The following is a 10,050-nucleotide window of genomic DNA, read 5'->3' on the forward strand; positions in this document are numbered from 1 at the left end:
AACTGAAAACTTTTAAGGATTTTATTCTTTACCTTTTGAATCTATTTTTCCTTGTCCAATTCTTTTATAAAACTGTAGAATAGATCATTGCATTTTTGCCCGGATTCATACATTGACTTAAATCATCTTTCTTCACTCTTGTTGTTTACTGATCTTTGGACATCATACTTCAGCAATATAAAATTAACAGTGCTTTCCTGCATATACTGACTCATAATCCCATGTGTATGTCTATGTCATATTACACCTTACAATTCCATACTATATAAGAGTCTGCTATCTTCAAAAAATGGTGTATCTATTTTCCTGTGTCTTAACTTCAATTAATATCACTCAGCAAAAGCGACCCCAGTTTGGATAATATAAAATAATTAGGAAGTTATTTTAAAAACTAATTTAGAGAGACTGTAATATACAAGTATATTATTTAAACAAATTCCACCACTCAATATTCTAAAATATGTTATATCTTGAATTTTCTAATGAAAAAATCAAAATAAATCTGGCCACTTACTATATGTTACATATATTGCATGAATGTCAGGAATTTCAGACTGATATTTTCCATAAAGTTGAATTAACATTTTAATAATCACAATGAGAAAAATCAAAATTTATAGATAACATACAGTTCTTTCAGGTGTTAACATTAGAAGTTAACTATATCTGTGAATCTTTCTGCATTTGAATGATTCAAATATCTTGGCAAGAGTACTTTTTAATCTAAATTGACTTGTCATCATGTGAAACTGTTACTGATCAGTATAGTAATAATAAATAAATAAAAGAAACTACACCAAAGTCTTTGACTAAGCCTGGTTACCACTGTAAATGTGACAGGAATTTTAAAGTACAAATAAATTGTTGTACAGTTTTAAATTTCTATACTCAGTCAGTACTCAGAGCTCTGGTTTGGAGATGTTCATTGAATAGACTGATTCTTTTACCTAGTTAAATTTCATATTTGGTTTCTATTTGTATTAATGGGAAATGAGTAGCTTGCTGTCACTGTTTAATTAAAAAATGTCCCTCAGAGGCTCAAATGTTCATGTACTTGGCTTGTAGTCTGTGGTACTGTTTGGGAGAGGTAGAGCCTTGCTGAATGAAGCATGTTACTAGCAACAGGCTTTTAGGTTTCACAAACTTACTTCTTATTCTTTTTCTCTGCTTCCTATGAGCATCTAAAAATGTGAGCAATATAGTTTCCTACTCATGCCTTAATTTCTCTGTCTTTTTTTTTTTTTTTTTTTTTTTTTTTGCTATACTCCTATATTGAACCGATAAGCCAAAACAAGTGATTTCTCCCTTACATTGCTTTTGGTCATGGTATTTTTAAAACAACTGAACAGTACCTAATACACCCATCAAGATAGTTATTTCAGTCATTACAATATTGTCTAGTAAAACATTTGGCACAATATTTGCTTTAATTTATTAATATTTAAGCCACATATTGGGCTAAAGAAAGAGTATATAACATTGGCAAAGAGTTTCAAGAAACATATTCATCTATTTCTTTATTAACATATTACCAAACAATAATATATGTACATAACTTAAACTAATATTAATACCTAACTGAATATATATCTATAGATATATATTCAGATATTGAATATATATGTTCAAAATCTTGGAAACAGATACCTTAAAATTCTGTCCAAACAAATGATGAAACAAGAAACTAGAAAGATAAAATAATGTCGCTAATCCAGACAAGCACACTGCTAGTAAATTTCTTACCTGATGTTCCCCAAGTAGGTTTTTATTAAATCTCCAGTAAAAAAAAAAAAAAAGAAAGAAAGAAATTGGAATGTATTTAATGAAATTGCCAGTGTCAAAGATTCATGAAAGCGTGTGGTGATATTTTATTTGTGTACCCCAATAAAGTTTATCTGAGGATCAGAGGAAAAAGCCAGCCACTACAGTAAATATAGAGGTTAAGCAATGGTAACACGTGTCTTTAATCATGTCACTTAGAAGGCAGAGATCCATCTGGATCTGGATTTCTGTGAGTTCAAGGCCACATTGGAAACAAAGCCAGGCATGGTAGTACATACCTTTAATTCCAGCACCAACCATAAAGGTCTGGAGGTCTGTACAGACAGACAGGAAGTGACAGAGCTGGGCAGGAAGAGGAAGTGATGTAGCTGGGCAGAGAGAGGAAATGAGATGGCCAAACAGAAAGGCACATAGGTGTGGGTATACAGGAAGTAGCTCTTTTTGGCTGAGGATCTCCATGTGGTGAGAACGTGGCTGGTTTCTTTCTGCTTCTCTGATCTTTCAGCATTCACCCCACTATCTGGCACCTAGTTTTTATTAATAAGGCTGTTTAACAATTCATCTTACAAAAGGGCAGGAAAATATCCCACAGTAAGAATATCAGATACCTATGACACCTAACTACAAGTCACCTGTTGGTGCCAACAGGAGAAAAGCAAACAGCTATAAAGAACATCTACAGGAAACCTGATGAAGTTCCAGCACAGACATAAAGACCCTAGGTATATAATTTTCCACCAGACAGTGAGGAAGGTGATATGCACAATGATGGAGAAGCTGCTGGTTTTGGTATTGTTTCTGTTTGCTCTTAAGCCAATTTCCTTCCTTTCTTCCTTCCTTCCTTTCTCCCTTTCTTCCTTCCTTCTTTCCTTCCCTCCTTTCTTTCTCTTCTTTGATCAAAAATAGATTTTTTTCATAAACTGTATTCTGATTACAGTTTCCCCTCCCCCAACTCTTTCCAGTTCTTCCCCAGCCCCCATCCCATGCAGATCCACAACCTCTCTGTCTCTTGTTAGAAAACAAATAGGCATCTAAGGAATAAACTAAAAGAAGATAATATAAAATAAAAAGTCAAGGAAACAAGACAAATCAAACAAATGAACTTTTTTAAAAAGCCAAAGAAAATGCATGAAAAACACATAAAGATACACACACAGAGACACACACAGTAATTACATTTTTAAAAGCCATAATACATATCCAAAGGACCTATAAGGATGAAGAAACACCCTGAAAAACAAAGATCCCAAAACTCCAAAGATGTCATTGAGTTCATTTTGTGTTGACTATCTACTTTTGAGCATGGGGTCTGCTCTGAAGAATGAGAATCTCTCTTTTTTTTTTTTTTTTTGGTTTTTCGAGACAGGGTTTCTCTGCGTAGTTTTGCGCCTTTCCTGGAGCTCACTTGGTAGCCCAGGCTGGCCTCGAACTCACAGCGATCCGCCTGGCTCTGCCTCCCGAGTGCTGGGATTAAAGGCGTCCGCCACCACCGCCCGGCGAGAATCTCTTGGAGAAAACTAACTTTTCATTTGGAAGTGGTTGTCAATTGGAGATAGCTTCTGGGTTAAGGATAGGGACTTGTGTCCACTTCTCTCTGCTCTAGGACAACACCTGGTGCAGACCCATGTAGGAACTGTACATGCTGCCATGGTCTCAGAGTTCGGAGGTGCCACAGTCATCCTGTCAAGAAGGTCTTGTTCCTTGGTTCCTCCATCTCCTCTGACTCTTTATACTACCACCTGTGCAGTTCTCTGAGCCCTGGAGGAAGGATTTGATGGAGTCATCCCATTTAGGGCTGAGTGTTCCATGGCTTTTATTCTTCTATCAGAAAACCATTTGATTCTGAAATTGAATGGTACCATAATATTCATTTATACACAAAAGGACTAAAATATTATTTATTTTAATTTCAAATAATCAAGAAAAGTCTTACAGATTATATTATGTATCAAAATGTTGTAATTGAAGATATGGTAGTGGTTAATTTTAAAATAGGTGGAATGGAAGGCAGAAAGGGTCTGAATTGTTCAGTGGTTCGCTTAAGTTTTGAGCAAGGCAAGCTGCTCCAATCCATAGTAACTTAGCAATTTATTAGTTCCCACAAATATTCATGTCAGTTGGAGCCTTCCAGTTACTTTCATTTATGTTTCATGCTTTGGAATTCATCTAGTGAATTGGGTGGGCACAGTTATGTACAGCTGCAATATTGTAGACTTCTGTGTCATCTTCCATGTTTCATTTAGTTTTGGAGGCAATGGACAGATGTTGGCTGGGATTTCTCACACAAACGGTCTGTAATATATGAGATTACTGGTTTTCCTGTTACCATTTCTGCCGAATTTATCAAAACCAAGCCTCAGACTATAGAAATAGATTTCACCTCTTAGTGGGGAGAGCAGAAATGGTATACTGCACTAGATCTTTCTATTCTAGTCATATTTGCAATAGTTATATTTGCTGCCAAGCATTAGTGCAAAACTTACCTAAATTTGCATATTTTAGACATAATTTTCATGAAAAAGTACTCTCTCCTTCTTCACCCATTCCGTCTCTTCTGAGATGTCTTTAAGAAAAAAATAGAACTTGCTCTGCTACTCTCTTTCATTTTGAATTTATTTGGAGCACTTTCCAGATCAACATTTATTTGAAATATAAACTAATTTATGAATATGTTTCACATTGTAAGTTAATGTTACTGCACCATATTCTAAGAATTTAACATTAGATATATTTTTGCAGAACATCTAACTTACTGTAGTACTGTCTTTTCCCCCCAGGTTATGCTTTAAATAGTAATCCAGAATAGTGGCTTTTAATTTTAGCAAATGAACCTTTGAGTGTTCCTCCAAAACATTTTACATAGAAATTCAGTAATTAAAAATGTAAATGTGATGGTTAGTTAATATAAAATTGTAGGTAGCATTTATTTATTTTTATTTCAATCAATAATGAAATAGAAGGTATCAGGTACATTTATAAACTAAATAAAAGTAGTGATTGCAACTGGGGGTCACGGCACACACCTGTGATGCAAGGGCTTACATTATGAGCTTGAGAGCCCTGGCTGTATACCAAAATCCTATCTCAAATGGACATATAGGCAGGTGGCTGCAAATGTAGTTCACTGATAGAGTGCCAGCCTGTCATGTACAATGCCTTGACATGCATTCCTAGCACTACCTAGAAAATGAAGGAGGTAAGGGAGGAACAAAGTTGATGACAGACAGTTGTTAATGCATATTATGTGAATTATGTACACTACATATTATGTCAAGGTATTTCTTGATTCCTATTTCCTATTATTGCTCCCAAACCCCATGAGTAGCCTCAGCTTTCCCTGTTTTGATTCACTATGCATCTTAAAGTCGTCTTGAAAGAACAAACCAGGTTTCTTTCTGTCATTCAGTCTGACATTTTCCTACCTAAAAAGTTTCCATGTTCTGATGTTATTCAAATATGAATATTTTGTATTAATGTTCAAATGTATTGTTTATATTACCTTTGCATGTTTTATCATGAAGTTCAAAAATTTGGATCTAATATGAAAGCTTAAATTTTAAGGTAATAATTAACCAGAAAATCTCATTACCTATCACTGCTTCTGATAATGTTTAAATCAAATGTGTTACACATTGCTGCAAAAGAAATCTAAATGGAATTACCAGATAACAGGAAGAGAAAGCCATAACTAGACATCTCACAACACCAAATAAAACCTCTAGTGTCACAAATGGGTTACATATACTTGAGTTTTTCTTCCAAGGGGGGTCCTATGGAAATCTCTGAAAAATCTCAGGCTATTGGTTGCTTCCACAAACTGATGGTAAGGCCCTACAACACCTAAACAGCTCATTGAACATAGAGAAGTTGAGCTAATGTCTACCTACAGCCTTCACCTCTATTGACTAGTGTTCATGGTACTGGAAGGTACTCTGCACACTACCAAAGGAGTGAGGCAAAAAACAATGGAGCTACAACCCCTGTGATCTATAATGGTGATCTGCCTGCAAGTTAAGTTGGTATAATAGTGGCACAAAGTTTGTAGTAGTAACCAACCACTATCTGATTGGATTTCAGGCCCATTCCATGAGATAGAACCCATGTCTAATACTGTTCTACCGTCTTAGAACCTGATACTAGATAGGCCACAGATCTGGGGTAAAACCCAATACCACTGCTCTATCAAAGCAACAAAATGATTCCCAACATCATTCTGCTAGACTCATAGTTCAGGGTCTTGCTCAGTCATCACCAGAGAAGCTTCGTCATGTAGCAGATGGGAACAAATAGAGATTCACAACTGGACAATGTACAGAAAGTGAGAGACCTGGGGACAGTTCTCAATGGAATGTCTCTATCAAATTCCACCCCTCAGGACCCAGGAAACTCTGCTGAAGAGGAGTTGGAAAGATTGTAAAAGCCAGTAGGGATGGAAGACACCAAAGAAACTAGGTCTTCTAGATACAGTAGATCTGATGTTCATGTGAATTCATAGAGACTGTGAGAGCATGCACAGGCCTGCACAGGGCTGGGCTAGATGGGTCAGTCCCATTGCCAAGAGAGAAAGTAGAAATAAGTCCCCACCCCTAACCTAGGTTTATCTCCAACTATAATGGCTGGCAAAAGAATTAGTTTTCTCCAATGGACTGTCACTGTGTATACAAACCACACTTCAGGGCAAGTCCCATGCCAAACAGTAGATGGCCAACACAAAACCAACTCCATGGTATCTTTGGAGGTTTGTTTGATTGTTTCATAGGGCTTTTCTGGGCTTTTTTTTTTCTCCTAGAGATCTTTTGGTTATATACTACAGTTTTAAGTTTTATACGTTTATAGGATATCTGTGTGCACAAATAATGTGTGTGTTTCTGGGTCTGTATGTGTTTCTTGTGCTTTTTCTTCGGCACTTTGTATTTTTGTTCGTTTGCTGGTTTTTTCTGAGTCAGATTTGTTTGTTTGTATTTTATCTAATTTCCTCTTCTTTTTCTCCGTTTTTTATGCCTGTTTGCTTTCTAATTAGAAAGAGCAAGAAAGGGTGTGTATTTGGGGGTATATGGAGATAGGGAGGATATGGGAGCAGTTGGAGGAGGGGAAAATATAATCAGAAGAAACTATGAAAAATATTTTTTCAGTAAAACAGTGTGACTATAAATGCATAACTCTCAGTCCAAATGTATACTTATGGTGATGAAGATATGGAGGTCAACACAGCCACAAGACAGCAGTATCTCCCTGCCCCCACACTCTGCAAACCTAGAGCTCATGGTGACTGGGTGACTCAGCATCATTATGTAAAGCACTTCCTTGTCCAATTATAAAGATATCAATTGATTAATTAATTAATTAATTTTAATTGTCACTGCTTATCTCCATATGTGTAAAATAACATAAACTGTCACTGGTAATGATATGTACTCTTTGATTTCTTGCAGAATGTTATAAAAAACACAAAGTTTTCCATAATAGTAAAGGCTATATAAAGAGGGAATTAATCTGACATGACAGTTTGCCACACAGCTTGTATCTTGAAAATGAATAAGATAATAATTGATCCTCCGATATTAACCTGAAGTTCTTAGACTACTGTACAGAAACATGGACATTAGTTATTTACATCATGTAAACATTATTTCTGGATTGACTATTAATAATGAGCCACCAATTCCTTTTCTGAAATTTTGAGAAGACAAAACTTATATGATAAAAAGAGTAAGGAATTAATGTTGCATAAATACAAAGTAAATTGAGTTTAAGCAAAGGGGAAGTGTGGTGATATATTGTATACCCCAATATGCTGTGTACCCTAATAAATTTATCTGGGGAAGTAAGAACAGAGCCAACCACTAGATTGGACATAGAGGCCAGACAGCGGTGGCACACACCCTTAATCCTATCACTTGGGAGGCAGAGATCCATGTGGATCTCTGTAAGTCAAGTCCATACTGGGAACAGAGCCAGGTGTGATGGCACATACCCTTAATCCCAGCAATTAAGATCTCAGGTCTTTGCTTGAGGAGGACACTTGCCTTTAATCTCAGGAAGTAATATGGCAGGACACAGAAAAGTATATAAGACATAAGGAAATAGGAACTCATGCTCTTTAGAGTAAGGATTCCGTAGAGGTAAGAACTAGTGGCTGGCTTGATCTGCTCTCTGATCTATCAGCTTTCACCCCAATATCTGGCTCTGGGTTTTTTTAATTAATAAGATCTTTTAAAGATTCATGTTATAGGGAAAAGGTTTCTCAATAGAGAAAGTATATTTTTTAAACAAATGGCCATGAAACAATAGACTATCCATACAGAATATGAACAAATTCTATCCATATGGCATAATACATACAAAAACACTTTTAAATCACAGAAATTGTATTTAAACAGTAGTAGAAGAACATATTATGTCTGTATTTGTGACCTGAGATTACTTGATTTTTTTTAGTCATTCTTAGATAACATAGTAAAATCATAATACTGAATAAAAGATACACGAGTTTTAATCGATTTATGTTAAGAGAATTTGCTTCTTGAAAAGCAAATTTTGAGGCTATAAATCAAGCTACCTACAGGAATATAACATTGCTTATAAATGCATATAGGTAGAAAATAAACCCAAGAAAATATGTCCAACATATTAGCCATTACCTAATTAAAATTAAATATATAGAAATATACTATTGTATACTTATTAGAATCTCTACAGCTAAATCAACAAACAAATGCACAATAAACAACATTCCAAAGGATATATTGCTAAAGGAAATTTGTGAACATAAGTGCTTTACGTGACAAGCTTGTCACATGATCCAGGAATCTCATTCCCAGATATGAAATTGAAAATTCAAGTTTGTGGAAGGTAAACATATTGGATTTTTAATAATAACAACAAACAGAATCCAGGTATGGTGGCACGTGTTGTTAGTAACAGTCTTCAAGGAGCTAAGGAAAATAAAATAAAATAAAATAAAAATAAGTTCAAGGTCTGGATTACATAACGGCTGCAAGGCTAACCTGGCCTTCATAGAGAGACCCTTTCTCAAAACAATCATCACAACAATTAGGGCCAAAGCTTGAAATAACTCAAATTTACACATCAAAACAATCCACAACAGCCGGGCAGTGGTGGCGCACGCCTTTAATCCCAGCACTCGGGAGGCAGAGCCAGGTGGATCTCTATGAGTTCGAGGCCAGCCTGGACTACCAAGTGAGTCCCAGGAAAGGCACAAAGGCACAAAGCTACACAGAGAAACCCTGTCTCGAAAAACCAAAAAAAAAAAAAAAAAAAAAAAAAAAACAATCCACAACAATTAAGTTGCCAACCAGTGTACCAGTGTTAGGATACAGAACAACTTAGATGAATCCCAAAGGCAATGTTTTAAATGAAAGAAATACCACTCAAAAACCTATACGCTATATTTTTATGTCCCTAAAGATGCTGAGAAAGGTAAATATATAGAAACAGAAAACAATGCCTGACACAGTCTGAGCCAGGAAGAAGGTTGACTTCCAAAATGGCATGCAAGCAACTAAAGTCAGAGACCATGAGGAGTGGCAGGTTGGTTCAAGGAAAAAGTTGGCACTTGTTCCCTTTTATGCGTAATTCTATCAAACTTTGGAGTCAGGTAGGCATTTTCATAGCTAAAGAAATGTGTAGTGTTATTGGTTGTTTTTGCTTTTTTGGGGGGCCCACCACCGAGCTCCCAAATAAATCATACACAGAAGCTTTTTCTTAATTATAAATGCCTAGCCTTTGCCTGGGTTGTTGCTAGACAACATTTTTTAACTTTAAATTATTCCATCTATGTTTTGCCCTTAGGCTTTTTCCTTTTCTTACTTCTGTATGTTATTTTCAATCTTACTCTGTGGCTGGCTGTGTGACTGTGTGGCTAGCCCCTAATGTCCTCCTCTCCTTGCTCTCTTGCTCTTTCCTCTTTTCCACCCAGATTTCTCCTTCTATTTATTCTCTCTGCCTGCCAGCCCCACCTATTCTTTCTCCCACCTTGCTATTGGCCATCTAGCTCTTTATTAGACCATCAGGTGTTTTAGACAGACAAAGTAACACAGCTTCACAGAGTTAAATAAATGCAATATAAAATAATGCAGCACATCTTTGCATCATTAAAAAAATGTCCCACAGCATAAATAAATGTAACACATCTTAAAATAATACTCTACAGTAGCATAGTATTTAAAACCTTAGTTCATTTTTCTCAGCAAAAAAGGGCAGACATTCTCTGATGTGACCTTTCAGGAACTACTTGTTTAACAACAG

The sequence above is a fragment of the Peromyscus leucopus genome, chromosome 13 (genome assembly GCF_004664715.2).
Source record: "Peromyscus leucopus breed LL Stock chromosome 13, UCI_PerLeu_2.1, whole genome shotgun sequence".
Taxonomy (NCBI): Eukaryota; Metazoa; Chordata; class Mammalia; order Rodentia; family Cricetidae; genus Peromyscus; species Peromyscus leucopus.